At 45.0% G+C, this 23099-nt stretch overlaps 1 protein-coding gene across 3 annotated transcripts in view; it reads right to left on the reverse strand.

Annotated features, from left to right (window-relative positions):
* STAG1 (stromal antigen 1) overlaps positions 1–23099 on the reverse strand; it is a 158098-nt gene extending 134999 nt beyond the window's left edge. For 2 of the 3 annotated variants that reach the window (XM_041487050.1, XM_041487048.1), the window contains exon 1: positions 18286–18303. The gene's annotated coding sequence lies outside the window, so the exon portion shown is untranslated. Of the gene's footprint in view, positions 1–18285; positions 18304–23075 lie in introns of those variants that run through there. The other variant, XM_041487049.1, reaches the window with a different exon arrangement.

Raw genomic sequence — 23099 nt, forward strand, 5'->3', positions numbered from 1 at the left:
TGACAATATACTGGTATTGATGCCAGTTGAAATCCTCCTGGCTATCAGAAAACACAGTAAGAGGCCGTGCTGGTTTCAGCTGAGGTAGAGTTAATTTCCTTCCCAGGAGCTGGTACCGGGCTGTGTTTGGGTCTGTGCTGAACACAGGTGATAATGGAGAGGTCTTTCTCTTCTTGCTGAGCTCACACAGAGCCCCAGGGCCTTTCCTGCCCCTCCTATGGCAATGCCAGGGAGGGGCTGAGGATGCTGGGAGGGGACACAGGTGCCCTAAGCCAACCCAAGGGATATTCCAGACATCATGAATAGTATATAAAGTGGAGGGAAGAGGGAGGAAGGGGGGGACACTTGGAGTGATGGCATTTGTCTTCCCAAGTCCCTGTGACCTGTGTTGGGCCCTGCTCCCCCAGAGGTGCGGAACACCTGCCTGCCTGTGGGAGAGCTGAATGAATTCCTTGGTTTCCTTTGCTTGTGTGGACCGGGTTTTCCCTTTTGCTGGCTCCATTCCCTGTTAAACTGGCCCCCTCTCAACCCATGAGCTGTCCAGCTTTTACCCTTCCATTTCTCTCTCCAATCCTGCTGGTAGGGGAACAAGCAAGTGTGACTGCAAGGGCCTGGTGGCTGGAAGGGACAGAAATCCTGCCCAAAGCTCTGCACGACCTCAGTGAGCAGCTCAGGCCGAGTGAGCTCCACCAAGAACCCTGGCCTGGTTATGTGTGTGCAGCAACTCCTGTAGGGACTTTCCACTTGTCCTGGACTTCTCACAAAGAGGATTTTCTAAAAACTGAATCACAACTAATCCTTTTAGCTTGGATAACAAAGAGCACCTTTGAAAGTCTGACTCTTATACATAAAATATACTGTAGGAGAGCTGTGAGACACATCTCCCCAGGCAGCAAGGCCAGAGTCAGGTACAGGGGCAATTCTATCTCTGCATCCCACTGACAGTTCACAGGAGCAAAGCAGGCAGAGGCACAACCAACCAGCATTAATTTCTAGTTATGCTTAATGGAATGCCCTGAAAAGTCTCTGAACAGCAAGAAAAGCTCTGCTTTAAAATCTCCCTTCTCACATCAAGATGCAAGAACTTTTTTCCTCCTACCTGTGGACAGCTGGCCGCAGTCATGAGGCAGAGGGCTAGTTAAAAACTATTGTAAATACAACAATGAAGTTTCTCTTAATCTTTCCAGTGAGATGCCAACAGACATAGCTCTCCAGGTTTTATAGCAGCAATCTTAAACTGTAATTATATATATATATTTTTAATCCAGAATTTGGCTGATCACAGTTTCATGAATCACACCTTTAAATAATTTAGAACAGCAAGATACCCTCATCTTCAAAGTTCTTAAAAAGTGGTGCCATTTTCTGGCTAATTTTTTAAACACATCTACAATAATAAAAACACCATATGGGGCAGAAGAAAGGCCTGTAAAGACCTGAACTTCTACTGAGGCCCAAAGCCCAGTCACAAGACAAATGTGTGTATGTAGCCATACTCCCCAGAACACTCCCAAAATCTGTATCTTCCCAATTGCTTGTATTTACACACATTAGATTCTGCATCAGTATTATCTTTTTAGGTGATACTTTTCACTGCCTAATATTGTAAGTATATGTGAGTCCCTTCTTATTAAAAAATGTAGTTATATCCCACCCTGACAAACCCCTCTGACAATAAAAAGTGCAGGCCAGCTTTCACTACCACCTGCATTCAGTACTACAGCTGCTCTTACATCCTTCCACATCTACCTCCCCCCTCTGGACCTTTCCCTTTATTCAGGACAAAATTCCTGCTTGTCTTGACATCCACCCTGGTGTCTCGAGGCACCAGGTGAAGTTCACAGAGCAGTGGCTCCTCAGCAGTCAGAATGCCATGGCCACCCCCAGCTCTAGGCCATGCTGGAATCAGCTTTCCAGCTTCTCCTTTGCAATTTCAGGAGGCTGGTTCGTCCCACAGACCCAGTGTGAGAACCCAGATCATGCCGAGTGGAACTCGAGCAGTTTCCTCTCCTCCTCTTTTCATGACTGTGGCTCAAGGACTGCAGATTCAGCCAGAGCTGGGACACCTCCCTGTCAGGGACCACCTTCCCTCTCTGCTTCTTTTCCTTCACTGACCCAAATGAAGATTCCATCCTGTCCGGAACCTTGTCCCAAGGTTCTTGAGTTTGTGCCCCCCTTTACGTTCCTGTCAAAAAGGTCAGGTATGCCATCAAACCCCTCTAAATAACTACTTCTCTAATGGGGGCTCAGGTAATTTCCTATCTCTTCCTGGACCTCCTCTTCTAAGAACCATTTCCAATTGAAAAATAAAGCATTCACAATTTTAGAATACAGTCCTCTGAAAGGTTAAGTGCTGCAGACTACGTTGGCAAGAGCACAAAGTGTGGCAAACAAGGGCAGAAGGATGGAGGGAAGCTGGATGTGCCTTCCAGCAGCAGCCTACACTGAGTTCTGAGTCCACTGTTTAACTGTATTCTTACCCACCTCCCAGAACACCCTCCCACAAATAATCTGCTGACTACCAGACCTTTAGGTCCATCATTTCTGGGGCTCTTTTGATCCCAAAGATGTACCTTTTGCATTTCATCCTGCAGACTGCTGCTGTCTCACTGTTGAGAGGAGATACATCCTTGGCCTTCACATAAACAAGATGTTTTACAAAATCCCACTGTCCCTTTCTGCATAATTTGCCATTGTAATTAAACATTGGAGCTGTGACACTTGTCATTGAAAGTTCATGTGGTCCTTAGGTTTCCTCTTTTTCTTCAGATGGAAGTCAAAAGGCCACATTAATGCCAGCTTTGCTATCAGGATCACAAGAACATAATTTCTTACTAAATTAATACATTAGCACTAACATGAAAAATTGATGGTTTAAGTGACTCCTGCATGGCTTTTTTCCAATAATCTGTTCATCATTAAGATAATTCCCACATTTTAATTCTTGAAAGACACTTCTAATAAGGTTGTAGGACTCACCAGGCTTTCCTTTTATTTAAAGGTTGGATCTCCTTTCTGGTTTTAAAGTGTTGATCGTTATAGTTATTAGCTAACTAGAAATTTTCCATTTGCCATCAGCACTGGATAAAGCATAGCTTGCACTGGAGAGTCAGATTTGAAGGTGTCAAATTTAACCTGAAACCTCAAACGAGCTGATTTTTTTCCCAGTAAATGAATCATTGCTCCCAACTAGCTGTCAAATTTCAAAAGTAATTAATACAAATAAACTGCTTCTTAAATTAGAAGTAAAATACTAATCCATAAAAATTTATACAATATGCATCAAGTACAATAAAATCATATTCCCTCTTATGATCAATGTGCATTCCCATTCTGGTGCCCGAGGGTAAGAGGCTGAGTGCACCGAGCCCTCTGCCCTCACCCACCAGAGAAACAAGGAGTGTAAAGGCAGCAGTGGAACCTCCTCCTGACCCAGAGAACAAGAACAGTGATGGGAACACAGACTGCTCTCTGTCAATGCAGTCAATGGATTATGTGGCTGTGGAAGAGTCAGGCACAACCCCACTTTAAAAATAATGAATTTGCAAGAACACATCATGAGCCATCAAATCAGATCCTAAATGTGATCAGCTGCTTTGTGGGGATTTCTGAGAAGCTACAACACACAATTTTCTGTCCCTCCTGCTGCCTTTCCTGGGAATGTAATTGCTCCAGTTTAAACTGTGATGAAGATTTTCTTCCAGAACCAGAACATGATTTCTGTTTTCAGGAACCACAGAATCAGAAATCTTTGCTGCCCTGCTGACATACTGATAAAAGCTTTCTTTGTAGGATTTGGCCAACTGAGACTGCTGCACACTTACTGTCCCCTTCTGTTTGTCTTTTCCAGCAGTTTCACAAGCTGTGGAAACAATGAAGCTTGGTTCTCCATGGATTACTGTTCTGTAACTCTGTGTGGATTCTCTAACATCTAACAACAATTGAAATCCTGCTCTTGCTTTTATTTAGAAGAGTGTGTAGAAGAGGGGTGGGAAAGAGAGTTAAGAGAGTAACTTTGGCCAGTTAGCTACCTTCACAAAAACTGCAGGAATTGGTCTTTTGGACACCTCCCACCCACTCCAAATTTAATTGAAATTAGTACTCCAAAGAGACATGGAGCAACTCAATCCTTCTAATTTAAATTTAAAATCCATGTTATGTCAAACCATAAAAAAATCTGAATCCTATTCAAAAGACCAAAAATTTATCAAAAAGACCAAACACTGAAGTACCCCAAGCTTCTTTCCCTTGTCCCTCCTCTGTCCCACTGTCCTAGCAGTGACAGGAGTGACTCAAACACTTGCAAAGCCACACTGCCTTAGAGGACCAAACTGAAAACCACAAATCAGCAAAAGGTGACATCAAACTGCCCATATAGATATAAATCACCAAGAACAAGAAAAGCCAAGACATTCTCCAGAAAACAGCTGTTAAAATTCTTGGGTTTCTATCCAAGTAGCATGTATTTGCCAAGAATCTTTAAGCTTCTTTTCTACCTCAGAAGCATTTGGAAAAAACACAGACAATTAAATGTGTACTGCAGAACTGTTTTAAAGAATTGATTTCTCTGTTTCCAAATTAATACGTGTTCAAAGGTTTGTTTCAAAAACCTTCCAGAATTCAGCAGTTAAAAAACTCTTAATCCCAGAACTTTAGTAGCACAGGATTTAATGCTCAGCGTTTTGCCCTTCTGAGTTGCTGTTTTTTTTTACTTGTTTATTTTTTATTGGGGGAAAGAAAGGCTCAAGAATTAGAGAAAGGAGGTGATACAAGCCAAAAAAAAAACCAAACCCCTGACTGATATGTGGCTTCTAAGAAACCATACCATAATCTCAGACAAGAGGAAGCTGTTAATGATTTCTCTGATAATATAAAAAGCAGTAGTAAGAACAGGTAACATCAGTGAATGCAAAGGGTTTAGTGAATTATGGTAAGGGTCTAGGATGAGAGGCAGCTTCCTGGTCCAGGTCAGGTTGATTTTGTCTGCTGAATGAACTAACAGCATGATTGCTTCCAGAGAATAATTTGAACACATTAATCCTGACGTCCTCTCTAAATCTGAGTTGAACCTGAGAAATTATGAAGTACCGTATTGATCAGGGTCCTGCTAAGAGAAGTGCTGAAGAGCACATAATTACAGCTCAAAAGGAGTGCTCTCAGAGCCCTGCCACTGTTTCATGGAGAACTCAGTCCAGTGGTCAAGGTAATATCCATCCACCTCAACAGCTAGGTGTAACAAGAACAAGCACTTTCTGATTTGAGGAAAAGCCAACTAAACATTTTTTTGAAATACTATTCAAGGAAAATGCAGCGAGTATAAAACTTAGAGGAAAAAGAGGAAATTCAAACATTTCCAGAATTATTTGTTCAGCAAACAGACAAGGTAATAATTCTATTTTGGGTTTCAAAAAGAGTGAATGGACATGCTCCAACCCTATTTAGGGAAGGCATAGAGCCTGGAACAACTAGAATTCACCACAAATCCTCCTGTGCATGTGCTCAGGAAACACCACCAAAATTTTAGCAGAAAGGGGCACATCTTGGTAATCCTGATTATCCCCAGTGGAAAACAGTTAGAAACAAATTGGTGGCAAACTGAAAGGCCCCATTCTATTTACTTGATCCTACCCAGTCTAACTGAGCAATGCACTGAATCCAGCTCAGTGTCACTGATGTACCATTACCTGCCTGGAAAGGAAGAGTGTGGATGGCTCAAGAACACAGGTAATGTAAATCTCTTTTGGAAAAGTGCCATTCCAGGTGACAACTCAATATTCAGATAATCCATTACACCTCCGTTGAGCTTCTGAAGAAATTGGTGTGTCTTTGTATCTTCTTCCGAAACAGTTTTTTCCCATTTCTTGGCTACAGTTTGAGCTTATCCAAAGGTCTGCAGGTGGATAAGGAGTTTGCCTGGATTTTCTCTGACTGCTCCATGAGGAGGCTCCAGCACCACAAGGGTCATCCAGAGCCAGCTGAAAGCAGAGCTTTCCTTCTTTTCTTCAGGGAGATGCTGCTCTCCCAGCAGTAGTAGCCCAGCAAGGTCAGATTGAGAAAAGGGTGCCAAAAATACTTCACCAGCTAAAAACAATGAAGCTGCTTGATTAGGCATAAAAGTATAGCTTTTATTTCAACTGTGATCTCAGAAGCCCTAAAACAGAAAAATCCCAGAGAATACAAAGTAGACAAAAAATTCACAACTTAGTCTCTAATCCCCTATCAACTGAAGTATAAAATTAGTTGAACATTGAAAGGACTATGTTCTCCAATTTTAGTAAGGACATGGGAATATCTTAAATTATACTATGTATGAGAAGAGAATAGTCTAGTTTCATGTTTCTTAGTTATTCAACTAAATCCAGTAAGAGACAATAAGAATTTAAAAGCAGATTTTTCTTTCTACACTTTCCCTTGTGAGCTGCATGAGGATTTTTCTTTGCTCAACTTTAATTTTAATATATTAAAATAGCATCCTTAATTACTGCTTAGAGCTTATATGAACTTTCAATGTCCAAATTTTATTGCAGCCATTTTAATACACATAATTAGCTCGTTCAGATTTTTAATGCTAAATACTATAAATTACTGAGTACTCTAACACTTCCGTTTTCTAGTACTAAGACAGATTTTTAATATTACAGATATGACAGGTTCTCCCATTTAAAGTGGTTGAGCTCACCTCCCTACTGCATTACACAGCTCATGTTCAGCACACTCCAAATTGCCAGTGGCTCTTTTCACCGTTAATTACATTTTTCACGTCCAACACTAATTGATTTCCAGCCCATGACCAACAGAAGAGAGCAATCCCACCTCTCATTCTTCACCTCAGCCTGGCCTGTTCTGCTGTGATTACCATGTTCTCCTGTCTCTGTCACACTTAGCTTTCTAAATAATGGGTTTCAAGCAGGATACACTGCTTTAATGTGCATTTGTAAAATCTACAGCAGAACACACATTCTCAGTCTGTCCCAGGCACTTGGGAAGGAGCACATCCCTGCAGGATTCCTAACTGCCCTTCCCAACCTGGCACGAAGAGGAAACACAAGAGGAATGGGAGCTCCAAAAGCCCTGCAACTCTGGTGTGATTCCCAGCACTGATTTTTACATTTCTTTATCAAAAATGCTCTGGTCTTAATACTGCCAAAGAGAGAAAAGAGAACCGACTATCTTTTTTAGATAATGCTTTTAGGCTTATTCCTGTTCTGCAGGCACATGGGGAATTACTTGTGCATTTGCTATGGAAGACACCTGCCTTACCTGCAGGCTGGAACTTGGACTTCACTGTGCACTTACAGAAGGTGTTCAGCACCCTAAAATATATCTGCTGAAAATCACACATCCTTCCTAAGCACAGAAAGTCCTGAATACAGAACTCACAGAGAATTCACAGGTAACTCCTGTTCAGTATGTGGAGCAAAAACTCCATCCACCCTTGAATGTGTTTGAGGTTTTCATGCCTGTGGGTTTTTCTTCTTATAGTCTTCAATTAAAGAAAAACCAAAAATTGAAGTCAAATCCTGTCCATAAGTTCTTACTTCTGTAGGTACCACTCAAAACCAGAATTGTAAGAAGGATGTGACCTTGTAGCCAGAGCACCATGAGCAGATGTGAGATATCCCAGAGCCTGAACATCACATCTGGCAGAACCTGTGGGTACTGCACCCTTAAAGAACAGCCTGTTTCAGTGCCAGCCCTCTGAACCTACAGCAGCAGAGAAACCCAGCCCTGAGCACTCCCAAACCTTACACCTTCCTTTGCAGTCAGAATGCAGGGAACTCTTCCACACTTTCATGTTTTACTTGTTTTATATCCTGTATATATGTTATAAAGAATATGATGTATTATTGTATGTTTGATTCACATACAAACTGCAGTCAATACAGCCATCTTGCAGTTCCAGACACACTGGGCATGTTAACAGAATGCAAAATAAGACAGTTATTCATTTCAGCAAAATTTCCCACACTGAAGCTAAAAACATCTCTCCAGAATTCCTAGGGCAATGCTGAGAAAATTTTGTCCTTTAAGCCATAAAAAGTTTCATGAGCTCTTTACCAATGGGCACAGAAGCCTCTTCCACAAGTTTTCAATTATTCCTCAGAGGAGGGAGCATGATACATGAACACAGTGAGCAGAGATGGAACAGCTAATGTTCCTGTAACAGGAGTGTCCATGTGTCCTTTGCAGACAGAAGATATTTCCCTAACACAATAAAGCAATTTGGCAGCCACATTTGAAAAAAGGCTGTCATTTAGAGTAGCTGCTGACCTTACTAAAACACCAGAATGATATGTGAGAATGGGTTATGAGATTAATTGCCAAAAGAAGAAGAAAGAAAACATAGTGAGCTTTCAGTTCACTAGAAAAAGGGTACCCAGAACACATTTCAAAGTATCATTAACAGGAGAGGTTTTACAAATTTTTATTATTTAAAAATTAACATTTAAAAGGGTATTTATTATTGCTTGTTCTCTGCTGTACAGTTTCATTTCTAATCTGCTTGCAAACTCCCAGACTGATGAAGACTTGGATAAAATTAAACCCCATTACAGGGAAATGGAAGAGAAAACAATCAGCACAGTAATTAAACACTGACTTGCAAAGAGAAGACATTTTCCTTAAGTCAGCAACTGACATTACAAGAGCAAGGTAAAGATTGAAATGAACTCTTGAAGTCTTATCACCTGTTTTCTGAGCAGAACCCCCACGTTACAGGCGAAAATGAATCTCAAACATCTGAAAGTTCCTAAGCAAAGATGATTTTATGGACAAACCACTGTCAGTAGCTGGTGAGATTCCTGCTCCTGACACCCAACCATGTGGTTCTTGGCTGTGAGAGGCAAGAGATTCTGCCTTGAGTTGTTATACCCCATATTTAGTTGTTTAGCTTTCCCCACCCCACTGGCTGTTGTTTTTGTATGTTATAGTGGGGTTTTTAAAATTTCTTACTTTAATTTCAGATAAGAAAGAGTTACAAGGTTATGATAAAACAGCACAAGCTTTTTCTTGCTTTAACACTACACTGTTGAGTCTATTAACCAAGAACTTTGATACAGCCACTGGGAAGAGGAGGGGCAGGAAAACAGTTCTGGAGCTCGATCAGGGAAAGGATTCTTAAAAATATTGCAATCTACAGAGAACAAAGGAGAAGAGAAACTTGTAGAATTGTGCACTACATGGATGAAAGCAGAGAGAAAAACATCCTAAGACTGATTTGGATTTAAACATTTAAAGCTCAAGCTCCTCATACACACACAGTGCCAAACTCTCAAGAGATCCGAGATCAGCTGACTTTTTTTCCCCTTCGATTTTTGAGGGCTATTAGAAGGGAAAGTAAGAGATTGATGTCAAGGCTCTTCCTAGTCTATTAAGAAGGGAGATATATTGATAAGTATGTAATAATCATGGAGATGAGCTTCCCTGGGAGGTACCCTGGAAGAATAAAGTGCCGATGGCCTGCATCCCAGCTGCAACGATAGGGAAGAAAGCCGTATTCCCAGAGAACCAGCCAGGCTCCTGGGCACTCACTCATTTCCTGCTGTACTCTGGGCTGCCCCACCCAGTAAAATGCCCAACCACAGCACACAGCCTGCTCCATCAGGCTGGGAGCCACACGAGCACAGAGCCAGAACATGCCCTGCTCCTGCACGGCAGCCCCGCTGCCGCAGCTCCCACGCAGCCCGGCCCTCCCACAGCTCCCCAGCAGGGCAGCGGCACAGGGAGGCCGTGGGGCACCACAGGAAGGCTCCGCACCGTCCCTGCATTCTTCTGCTACTCAGAGCCCCGTTCATCTGCCGACAAAACAGCTGCTGAAAGCTGTCGGGTTCCCTCCGTGGCTCTCCAAACACCTGTACAACACAGCGGGGCTGCTGAGCTGGCAATGGCACTGTCACTGCCAAGTGACACACAGCACCCCCGGGTTGTCCCAGACCTGCATGGGGCACTGGTCCCCTCCCCGGGGCATGGCCGGGAACAGGCTCCAGCCAGGCGCACGAGCCTGTGCTCCAGCAGGAGCCAAAGTGCCCCCGGAGGAAGCAGTGACAGTGGTCAGGGGACAGAGGCTCATCAGTCAAAAGCACACACTCGGGGTGACAGGAGGGCAGCAAAGGTGATGGCCTGTCACCTAAAAAAGAGGTGGGAAAGCACTAACTGAGGATGAAAAAGCACTAAAAAGAAGTTAGGTATGTTTATCAAGATAAAGCTACTAAGTGAACAAAATTCAGTAAAGCCTAGAAAGTACAACCTAGTTCAATTTATTTACTTATAAAATAATAAATTTTTAATTTTCATCCTACCTCTACCAGTACAGTCCCATGACAAATTAGCTTGTAAAACACAGCAAAAGGCAGTTTCAAAATAAGCAAACAAGGAGTGAAATCCAGGTTTCAAATCATAATGCACTTAAAACAGTGGAGCACCAAAGCAAATCCGTCTGAAGCTATTCCCTGAAAATTATAAACTGATAGGAAACAAATGCTGTGATATGAGGAATCCAGGATACAAACAGACAATAAATAAATGTTGCTAATGATGTCATAACTAGAAGACTGGTTTCAAAGGTCAAAACATCTCTGCTTGGTACAAAAATGTACCTACAGTTTGGAAGAAACAAAATCTGCAAATGCTATCCATGCTGGAAGACAGCTGTTTCCTAGGAAAATTTTAGGGCAAGTCTGTGAAACACACAGATTACATTCACATTAAATGCATCCTCTTTTAACTTTTTTAGCGTATTTTAATTTTCTTTCCCAGTCGTTCCTCTAACAGCTGCTATTATACTTTTACCACAAAAAAAAACCAAACCCAAAAACAACAACCAAGTCTTCTTTCTGTATTGTCAAAGTCGGCATGACGACTTGTACCATTTTATAATAACAAAAAAGCAGCACTCGAAATCAAAGGACATGGAGAAACCAATGTTCCATGTATGCTTCCAGCAGCTTGATGCTGCACAAACAAGGCAGCCTCTTTCTTCAGTGCTCTTCATGAATATTGAAGACTGCAGCTAATGAAATGACAGCACAGACAACTGCATCAGCCAGCAGCATCAGCCAGAGCTCCTCCTGCTCCTCGCCAGGAGCAAGGGGAGAGCCTGGGCTCCTCTCTGGTGCCATCCCAGCCAAGGACTGAGCCTGGGCTCCTCTCTGGTGCCATCCCAGCCAAGGACTGAGCCCGTGTTTGTGCTGCAGCCGTGCTAAGCACACAGGGGAAGCTGGCCCTGGCACAGGCCAGTACCCGTTTGTTTCACCGGGGACAATCGCTCCCCATGCGGGTGCCAGCCCTCCCTTTGTGACAAGGGTGACTGTGGCTCTCGGTGACAGAAATCTAGAGTGACTCCAGACACCCAAGCACAGGCTAAGGCAGATTCTCAGCCCCTGGGATGGCCTGCAAAGCCTTCCATAGTTAATAACGAGCGAAAGGATGAGCGAAGAGCAAGGGACTCTTGTGAAGAGCTCGTCACAATAAATAAATAAATGAATGAATGAAGAACAATCCACCTTGCACCACTAAATCATCAGCATCAGAACAAGAGTGCCCAGTTTGGGGGCCCAGACTTCGAGATATGAACTGACAGGAGAGAGTCTACAGAGCTGAAAGCTGGGTCTGAGGACAAGAAAACCAGAGGCAGAAGGAAACACTGAGAAACTCAGACATAGTTAGAGCTCAAGGAGAAAAAAAAAAGGCAGCTCATGGATATTGAGGTACACCAGAAACAGTTCACTACAACAAAATAAAACCCAAGTTAACTGCAAAATACGTCAGTCAAACACTGGAAACAAACCAGGCAGTAAGAATATACAGCACCAGAATAAGTTGCTTAGGAAATGCAGTGAAATTTCCAGCAACTAAGAGATTAGACAAGCAGCTGTCAGGAATACTGTAAATTTTTGAACCCCAAGACAAAGGGATTATTAACTCAAGTTCTCTCTCCATTGTTGGGGGTTTTTTTTCATTCTCTGTTCTTTTGGGAACAAAGAAAGCCCAGAAGATTCACAAAAGTGAAAGTAAATAAATAACCATCCTAGAACAAGTCCATTGTTCCAGTAAAACACAAGACTGCACAGAGGTCTACAGCTTTAATATCCCTTAATGGCTGTAAAAGCAAGATTATTTTGGACTTAAGAGTTGTGACCCTAGAGATTCCAGCAATGCACAAAACAAATCAATGAAAAAACTTCAAATAAAATAATTAGAGAAAAACACACTCCGAGTTCTTTCATTAAATAAAACCACAACAGTAAAAGCCTTTCTAGCATCTATTCTCACAACACAGCACATTCTAGTTAGAGGATGGAGATGTGTAAGTGATGAACACTTTGCAGTTTTTCAAAAGTGACCTACTATTCTTAAAGAAGAATAATTAAAGGACTAAATAATAGAAAACTCCTACTTGAAAGCCCGGGGTAGAGGACTGCAGAGCAGGTATTTTAGGAAACCATTAACCACTACAACATTTTGGGTAGTGGTCTTCAACAAATCATACTTCAAGGTTAAATCTCTGCTAGTAATACAGGAAAAATTCTTATCAGCTGCAGGATAAGGAAAAAATACTGCAAAGAAAAGAACATGATGGGGGCGGGGTGGAGTTAATTTTTCCCATCACACACGATCAGGACATTTAAAATTAAGGGGGTAAAATAGTATTAGAGCCACTGGGTTCCAGTGGTGAGAGCATGGACACTCACACAAGTGACCAACGAGCCCCCAAGACAGGAACCTTCCACCTGGGATCACAGCCAAACTGAGACACTGTTGTCACAGCACATGTCACAGCTGAGATGGCCACAATACAGAGACTGTCACCATACAACTTCAGAAAGCTTTAAGCATTCCCCCATACACAGTAACACCATACCTCACCGGAAGGCTTCAGGTACCTGCCCATACACAACAACACCTTACCACTTCAGAAGGCTCCAAGCTCTGCCCTTCTTGTTCTTTGTCCCAGCCTTTTATCCCCTCATGTTCACACACTGCCCCTGTGTGCCCTCTGCTCCCTTTGGTGTTGGTCAGTGCCCCTGGGCACTCCATGGCTCATTGCTGTCAGTGCTGCTCACCTGCTGCTCACAGCTGTGCCCACTGGGGATGAGGCTGGGCCAGCCCCATCCCCATCACCACAAACTGTGTGCCTGCACTCTGTAGGTGCACCCTCAGAATGCAACAGCACCAACAGCTCTGACCTCAACACCACCAGTCAGCTCTTGGCCAGTTTAAAAGCACATGATTTTGCCCCCTTATTTTGTAAGCCCTGTGACATTCTCAACTGCCCAAGCACACGATGTTATATTCTGCTGGGTTTACTGATCTTCCCATCCGGTATCTGTTCAAGTTCCTCTGGGAGATTTCATCAAAAAATACATTTACTCTCCTAAACAAAGTTAAGAAAAACATTTGTTCCTTATCTGAGCCCTCAGTAACTTGCCTGCTTTGGAGCAAACAAGGATACAGCACAAAAGACACCTGACTGACAAGATCCACCTTTTGGCAACTTTATGGCCAGAGACCAAAAAATCAAAGCCTGGTTCCAAACCTGGGGAGTTATGCCTCACACAGTCTGGTGTTCAGGAATGGCTTCTGTTCACAAGTGGCAGACTGATGTCTTTTAGACTCCTGCCTTTCCCAGAGCTGGAAGTATGCAGTGAAGGTTACTCTCTGTGTGGCACACACAAAATGCTCCTATGCAAAACCTGCACAACTACAAAATCTGCAAGAAAGAGATATCCGAGTCAAACCAAGCTGCCACTCACTATTTTGCAGACAATTACAAAATGATCAAGCAATGTGGATTTTTTTTTAACAACTGGGAAACAACGATCTCATTAAAGCCACTGGCCTTTACCATAAAGCATGAAAACTCAGCAGGAATTACACACTGAAATCCTTAGAAGAAGATATATTTACCACACCTAAAAAACCAAACCAAACCGAAAAACCCACACAAAAAAACCACCCAAACAGAAAAAAAACCCAAAAAACAACCCACCAAAAAACAAAAACACAAAACCAAACAAAAACCAAAAGAACACCCCACCTTAATCTCATATTCAAAAACCAATTTGAATAAGTTTTGTTGGAACACCACAAAAGTAACCAATCTGGAGCTAAAAACTTAACACAGGAATTTCCAGTCCAGACAGTTGATTTGTCAAAGGCATGTGTTATTTGAAATTAGATGGGAGTAACTGCCTAACAAAACCCATCTCAACCACAGGCGTGCTCATCTGAGCCATCTATAACAATGGAAAAACCAACATTCCCCTTGGGGATTAAAAAAAATCCCCAGCAACCAAGTCCCAAACTGCCTGAGCTTACAGCTAAGGAAAAATAATACAAATGAGGCTGCCCTGTGTATTAAATTTGTGTTCTTTGTTGGCTATTAATAGGCAAGTGTGGTGAATGTAAGATGATATTCAGATCATTTCTAGCCTTCAACCAGCATGTTCTTCCCTTCCTTCCCCACAGCTTTTTGTCTTCCCATCCCAGGCCCCATTTCAGGGAGCTCTGACTGCAGCATCAGATGCAGGAGCCACAGGAAGGGCAGGACAGTTCCTACACTGCCTCAAGACACTCCTGCTGCTCTTGGGTCTTCCCTCAAAGAGCCTGGCACGCCACCAACACCAGCAACAGCTTGTCCAGAGATTAAAAAGGACACCTCTTTCTTATGTACATATATACAACAAGCCACTTGAGGAGCTGCAGTTGCTTTGCACAACACCACTCTCTCTACCAGCTGCCCCATCACACACCAGGAACAGCCTGTTCCTCTCACCCCTGACACCTCCTTTGGTGCAGAGAGCTCACCATGAATTTATTTCTCCTAAAGAGCTGGAAGTCACTGTTTTTGTCCATTCCCATGCTCTTTAATTAAGTAATTGTTCCACGACAGCTGTTCCACCAGCTCTCCCTGTGTCAGGCTCACTTCTGCCAATACCATGAACCTGCACACAGGCTCAGCATTCCAGCAGCAGAAATAACTGCAGTGGCACTCTGTGACACTTCACAGTGCTGCTGCTTGTCATTTACCAGGCCTGTGGGTGAAGAGATCAGAACTGGGGAACTACAAATCAGAGCTGACTGTCCCACACGCTGAATGCTTTTTGTGACCACTGCCACACAAAGTCATTATCTTTTGACATCGGCATGAATGCAAGCACGAGTTACAAAGAGGAGCAACACGTGGCCTCCAGGACAGGGACAGACACAATAGCTCAACCCTGGATGTGGGTGTTATCAAAGCACGGCTTTAGGTCAAGGAAGTTGTTTGAGGGACAGACAACAAAGGAGCTGACTGCCAAAAATTTATGGGCGAGTAAGATGTGAAAGGTTATTCTCAGCTGTGTATTTCACAATGGAACTCCATCAGTGACATGCCCTGCCAATAGCTCAGAATTTACTGCAGAAAATGCTGGTGGGTACCTCCTGCCATGGCACAGGGGCTCCAAGTCCTGCACAAATGCTATGGATGATGCTGATGAATGGCACACTCTTGCAAAAGGCCTGGTAATCCTCAAGGGTAGAGATCACCAAGAAAATATTCTGGAAGTTTAGAAAAGGATACACATTCAAGCCTTAGCAGTTTTGTAACAACACACTTGCCTTGGGGAAACAAAATGTCCAGGAAATAATGGCAGCTACAAATGGCAACTCCTCCCTCCACCCCTCAAATGTGACACTTTGCTTCCCTTGATTCTTATCCCTCAGCCTTATCTCTCAGCCCGTCTTTCCTTCTCAGCTTTCCACCAGGACACCAACAGCTCTGAAGCAACAACCAGCAATGAGAAATCAGAAAAGTAAGGCATACCAATGGAAAAGGCTTGTCCTCCCAGCTCTAATGGCTCTGGCATTCACAAACGTTTACCTCCAAGACAAGAAATTCCCGATTCATTACCTGGTCAGGCAATAGGATTTACATAAGCCCCCACACCAGTGCTTTCTGTCCTTGATGCTGGTGCTTTATAGTTCCACCAACATGAACTTAAGTGTGTAAAAACCTTCCCTTGCAAAGCAAAAACAAGCAGCTTCTCTGGCTGCTTTTGGGAAGAAAATTAAGTGTAACAGCTTAATATTGAAACACACCTCTCCAGGTTCTGAGCATGTCCAGCATCTTTTACAACAGCACAATAATTAGTATTCAAAACTTCCCTAGACCATTTTGAAACAGGAATTCAATTTCAATTTCATCTTACTGTTTTGTCAGAGAAAACTGTTGCAAGTGGAGCTTACAGAAACAAAAGATATTAAAAAAAAAGAAAAAACAAAAAATCACTTCTCTGACTTGGGAAGCAAAAGAGATGCACAAACCCACAGAAATTATGCCCTTTCCTCTGATCAGCTACACGGACCCTTCTCAGAGGGATGGGAAAGGACACATTAGAGGTGAATTCTATTTGATTTATGTGAATACAAGCAGAACAATCAGCTAGTGCTAAAACAGAAAAAGCATCGAAGAGCCTAAGGGAAACACTGGGATCGTGGAACTGAAAGGAGGTGAAGAATAAACAAGCCAGGATCTGCAACTCAAAGGGCAAAGTACCCAAAGCTGTGGCCAAGTCTGGGGAAGAGCTTCCCTCCTTCCCACTGGAGCTCTCCTTCTCCACTCTCGCTGCCATTCCCAGAGCACTCTGTACAGCAGGGCACAAAGGTTACAGACGGCTGAGCACAGTTTGGAGGCAGCCAAAGGCGGGCAGCCCCTCCAGTCCCAGCTCTGTGTGCAAGGACGATCTGTGCACTGCTGACTCGCACTCCCTGTGCTACAGTATTTATCTTACAGTATCACTGCAACCATTTGTTTGGGTTTGTTGAAGCCAGTAGCCAACAGGAACAGGCCCACAGGAGAGTACTCTGTGTATATTCCTTCCCTCTGTCCTTTTCTCCACCTCCACTATCAGTAATTACCAGTGCACGGACCAATTTCCACTGCACTCAGGAAAACAGAGATCCCAAAATATGTAAGCACCTCTCTATTGTTAAAAATATTCGTTTCTTAGAAGAGAGATGTTTAATTCCTCTCCCACAAGCAATGCCCTATTAAAGTAAGGATGTGGGAAAAACAAAACTATCAGACACCAAAGAAGCCACATAAGTGAACTAGAAAAAAACCAGACTTCAAAATAAAATTCTACTGCTTGAATCAGTGCTTACTCTTGAACATAATTTATAGTTATGTTTACTCTCTCACCTAACACTGATGTTACAGTCCAGTGAGCCTAATTTAGTAGAAACCATTCTAAAAAATAGATCTGCAGGCAACTAAATAAACTACAGCATTCAGACAGGGAAATCAACCTTCCTTTTACATAAGAAAGTCAAGTTCCACAAATCTACAGGATTTCTCACAAGGCCCTCCCTTACACCAGCAGACTGTACTTGACAGAGGCTGCTTTAATTTCCAAGAGACATCTAACAAGAAAAGGCCCTCAAAGAAATTAAGCTGCCATGGCAACAAGAGACCTTGCATGGACAGGTTACCTGGTGAAGAGCAGGAGACAAAGAGCAAACCAAGTGGCCATCTCTGCCAGCACAGCAGGGCCCCAGGGGAGCCCAAGGAACGCAGGGCTCGGAGCACGAGGTGTCCCCGAGAGGATCTGAAAGGTCCCTTCCAAGCCACACAATGCCATGACACCGTGAGTGGGAGCTGCAGGCCACACCGGGACACTCTTCCATCTAGAACAGAATGCCAGCAACGTGCTGATGGCAGCAGGCTACTCTGGCAGGGCAGGAGCAGCCCCTGGAAGGGAAGGGAAGAGCAAACACAGGCTGCAGAGAGCAGAGCTGGCAGGGGGCACTCAGAGGGTGAGAGGCGCCCACAGAATCCCAGTGCTCAGAGCAATGGGCTCCAGGCTGAACATCCACACCCAGCACAGGCACACACAGCTGAGCCAACCTGAACCTCTCATCCGAAGGATCCCCATCTCCAGGACCATTTTTTCCCCAGAACTATTCCTGCCACTGACCTTGCATCACCTCTACCAACTCCTGACTCTGACAGCCTGACAGGATCCACTCACTGAGCAGAAAAACCTCCCTCCCAGGCAGAGCAGCTTGCCAGGTGGGGAATTGAGCCCCAGGGAAGGTCAAGGCAGCAGCAGCACAAAGGGAAGGGAGACTGTGCAGCTGTGGGGACACAGATCCCTCTCAGCTGAAGCAGCCTGGCAGAGCAGCTCAACCATCCTGAGCAATTCCACTGGCAGCAACCAGCTCGTGTGGCCTTAATGAACAGATCTAGGAATTAACAATGCAAAACTGGCACACTGAGCATGCACTTAAAGTGGAATTCATTACCCACTGGCAAATGAAGTTTCATTTTCCACTTATAAACACAAACATGTTGGTATCTTCCAGGTCCTTGGGGATTCTAACCCTAAAAGGAGAGAGAGAAACCCTCATGTGGGGGAGAGCAGATACTCAGCTTGTTATTGGACTTTGGTTTCAAAAAACACCTCCACACGGTGAGCTTTAGTACGTAAAAATGTATTCAAGATTAATTGTTTTGATTTTATTATTTTATTGTAGAAAAATAGCTGACACTTAGAAACATTTCTGACGCACAGGATAATCCCTAAGTAACTCTACAAAGAAACACCTTTTTCCTATGAGCTGAGCAATCTGTCAACACTGTTTTCATTCAGCTAATCTGCCAATATAATACAAGCCTGCTACTTGTAGAGTTACAGAATATAAACTCACTAGATTTATTTATAGAATAAATAACATATCTGCTGCTGAAACCTTGCACAGCAAGGAACACAGTTGGCTGGATGTTCCCTCAGGCTGCTTTCATTACTTTTGGGAACCACCTGAAACAACCTGCCCTTCAACTGGAGGGGGACAGGCTTAAAAATTCCACCTCCTGCTCCTAATTCTGAAATAAATGATTAATAACTGTGTGACTGGAGCTCACAACACACTCCCACTCTCATGTCTAATAATGCTGACAGCTGTGGCTGAGAGCCTGTCCCACCACACCAAGTGCAGCCTTTCTGTGTCTTTTAAGACCCAAATCCCCTCTGGGCAGGATGAGCAGCAGGTCAGGGACCAGGGGCTGGTAGCTTTGGCCAGCCAGTGCTCCCAGCTCTGGCACAGAGAGCAGCACCCACCAAAGTCAGGGGCCTGGAGGCATGAAAAACCTTGTATCTGCACTACTTGTACTTCATATGGAATTACCTGCATTTATAAATAGGCATTCTCTCCCCAGATATTCCAAAATTAAGGCAGAGTTACCAAATTTACCAAGTTCACGTCACACCTACAGTTCAGAACAGGACACAGGTGACACTTTGGGCCGTGATGGATCTCTTGTAGGAGAGATTATTTTAAATAATAACAGTGTGCTAACTCAAGCACACTGGTATTATTTAAAAGCATTTTCCAAACTATAAAATGCCTGCAGGGATGCAAATGAGGAAATGTGGCAAAGCTGGCAAAGCCAGGAGCACGGATCCTTCAAACCACAGGGAAAGCACCTGAGTTCCTGGGTATTCTCTCAGTGACACAAGAGCTGCAACCATTGCCTACAGTCAGACTTCCAATAGGACATATCAGAAATTAAATTAGCACATTGCTACAAAATCACAGCTAAGGACAAGATTCCCTCTGCAGTTCCTCCCCTTCAGCTCTTACAGCAAGTTGAAGGTGAGGTCTGCCTTTAAAAAAAAAAAAAACAACAGAGTGCACCTTCACAAAACAACACTTATTTTTGAAAGTGTTTTTCAGACTGAAAAGTTGCAAGAGGTCATACTAACACTCTCTAAACCATGTATTTTTTAAGGGAACGAAGAAATAGGTTTCTGTGTTCTGATCACATATTAAACACCCCAACCAAAACTACATCAGCATGGAAAAGCAAAATACTGCATATCCCTGAATGCCGTGGGTAGAAACAACAAAACAATTATCTACTCATGAACTCAAAACTTTGTAGGATTTCCCTTTCTTCTCCAAGAACAAGAACCAATTCTAGTCCTTTCTGGTTTTAGCCAAATGAGCAGACACAATGGCATTGCAAGTGAGAGATAATCTGCAACTGGAGTTTCAGAGCTCCACTGATAAATGAGAGTGACTACAAGAAAACTCCCAAAACTTTAAAGAAAGTAGGAAGTATCTTGCAGACGTGGCCTGGCATTTTAAGTCCTGAAGTCAATACAGCAGATTGAGATAATGCACTTCCTTATCTTGGCACCAGATTCAGCATCACCTCCTGGGTCTGACTCCAAGCACCAGAAGCCAGAGCCGCATCCCAGAACTCCAAGGTGCAGCACAGGGAGATCCCAGAGAGGCTGATCACCCACTGAGCAGTGCTGCAGCTGAATTCTGGCTTTAACATTCCTGCACAACTTCAGCAGAGTTTGCCTCTTTCAGTATGTCTTGTGGTAATTACAGATCTGGCACTCTGGGATTCTCAGCAGGGTGTGAGAGGCTTTTGTGCACGTTACCAGAAAACAAACCACAATATTACCATAAAGGCATGTTCTCATCCCACGAAAAGGACTCTTCTTAGAAAGTCATCACAATTCAGCATTTCTCTCACTGTATCCTTACACTTCTATGGGCTCGCTTGCCCACTAAAATGTTATTTAAATTACCAGTATTTAGCCAACTTGCACCAGGGCATGTCTTTACAAACAAGGGAAAGAAACGAGAGATTCCACAGTCACCAGCACAAACTCAAGGTACATTTTGTTCTTTCAAATGAAAAATATGCACTTGTTGAGTTTCTGACTACCCCAAGGAACAAATTTTGTCATTGCATCCAAATATGAGCTATAATATTGTTCACAAACCTTCTCAACTCTCAAAAGGTGCAGCGCAGTTGCAGAAGAAGTCACGAACAAGTCTGCACAGCATGAAGGGCAGGCTGTGGCCAGGGGCAGGAGGTGACAAGCTCAGAGACTCCAGGGACACGGCTCCAGCAGCAGGGTTTCAGCTGCCCTCACAACTTGGGACCACAGCATGCTGGGTGGGGACATTTGGCCAGAAATGCTGTCCCTCAGTGAACCAGTCAACTCCAGCACTTTGTAAAATGTTAGGAAACACCAGAGGCTGTGGACTGCAGTCCTCTGGACACAGGGGCTCTAGATGGATGAAGTGCTCTGAACCTCCAGAACTGGCATTAATTGTTCACCCAGCTCCAGAAAAGCTTCATTCCCACTACCCACTCTCACTGATATAAATCCACGTGTCCACCAGCAGCAGCAACATGGAAATTCAACAGCACACTCTCTATTGAGCAGCCAGTAAAAATTACATCCTCTCAGATTAATCAGCTCCACTGAAGTCAGCCCTCCTGCTCACAAGGAAATCCTGCTGCATCACGGGTTAGCGTGTCATTTCAAAACCTCTGCACCCCTACGTGTGTTTTCTCAGGCTTTCCAACAAAAAGTCATCACAGTTGAGTCAGAAAGAAAAAAAAAAAAAAAAAACCAAAGAAAGAATGCACTGGCTTCTAATTCTGTAACAGGAAGAACTTCTTCACATGGCCAGAGCACCTTTTGACAGATAACCTGCACACTGCCTTGTGGCCCAGTGATTTCTTCAGGGGTGGATGGGTTACACTGTACAAACACTCATCAAATAACCCTGCTATAGCACTAGGCAAGACCAAACTGCTTTGGATCCAAAGAATTTGCATTGATCCTTCTCTCACACCTCTTCTTTTTCATTAGTGTAGTAACATGGAAAAGTTACTGAACTCAGACATTAATGTCATCTATCCCACCAAACACAGGACACGGTTTAATAACAATTGCATTGGTGGTGTGATCTGGAGAAGGTTTTTCATTCTTCAGCAACCTCGACAATAGACGCTACCGCTACACTAACTCTACACAGCTACAACATTGCATGAAATGCAACTGAAATAATCAATACTTACAAAGCAGCTCAACTCAGTTTAATTAAACTCACAGTGTCTTCCCAGAAACTAAGTTTTTTGACACTGGTATTGGCAGTCATGTCCCTTTAAGTTTCTCCATGGATACTACAACTATTTTCTTTCTCCCAAGTCACGCTTCCTCCCAACCACCGCTCACACTCCCTGTTCCATCCCAGAGCACAGGGAAAGCAGAGTGCAGCTGTCCATCACTTCCCAGGATGGGCCAGGTACCAAGTGACCAGCACCCACCACCGAAGCCTTCCACTACTCCAAGCACAACCTTTGCTATATTTGAGCCCAGCAGTGCAGGACCCCAACCCGGGTTTGTGCCTCTCCCCCGCTCCCAGCACCGGCCACAGGGCATTGCCTGCACTTGGCTGCTCCCGGAGCCGTGGATCGCTGGATCCCGGCTCCGGTCCCGCCATCCCCGGGGCTCGGCGCGCCGCTTTTCCCATTTAAAACACGGGGCAGCCCCACCACTGCGTGACACGGCTCTGTCCCCCCGGCCAGCCAAGGGGCGGCCGCTCGCCCCGGTGCCACCGCACTGGAAACTCGGGGATGAGCAACAGGAGCGGCGGGCGGGGGTCCCCGGCCCCGGGGCTGCACCCCGGCCTGGCCCCGCTGGATTCGGGCCAGGCGCTCGGGCGGCGCGGGCGCTCCCGTGGGCTGGGTCCCGGCGGCGGGCCGGGCCGGGCCGGGCCAAAGGCGGGTCGGGCCGCCCACCGGCTCCCGGAACTTTCCCTCCTCCGCCGCCGCCCGGGGCCGGCCGGGGGCCGCCGCCACCGAGCCCCGCGCGGCGGAAGCGCCACCCCCGCTCCGCCCGAGCATCCCCCGTCGCCCCCACAGGCCCGCCGCGGCCGCCACCACCCGGAGCGGGACGCAGGCCCGGCGGCGGGGGAGGCCGGCCCGGCTCGGCCCCGCGCCCCCGGCAAAGCCCCGGCGGGGACAATGAGATGGCGGCGAAGAGCGCCGCGCCCGGGGGACCCGTTGCTCCGGCAGGAGCCGCCCCGCCCCGCGCCGCCTCCTCTTCCCTCCCCTCCCCTTCTCCTCTCTCCTCGCACGGGCAGCGCCCGCTCCCGGCCCGGCCGCCGCGGAGACCGAGCGAGCGAGCGAGCGGCCCCGGCCCCGCTGCCCCCGCCCCTCGCGCCTCCATCTTGGATCGGCGCCTCCCGCGCGCTCCCTCCCCGCGCGCCGCGCTCACCTCGGGCCGCGCCGCGGCGGCGCC

The sequence above is a fragment of the Pyrgilauda ruficollis genome, unplaced genomic scaffold (assembly GCF_017590135.1).
Source record: "Pyrgilauda ruficollis isolate IOZ18807 unplaced genomic scaffold, ASM1759013v1 scaffold79, whole genome shotgun sequence".
Taxonomy (NCBI): domain Eukaryota; kingdom Metazoa; phylum Chordata; class Aves; order Passeriformes; family Passeridae; genus Pyrgilauda; species Pyrgilauda ruficollis.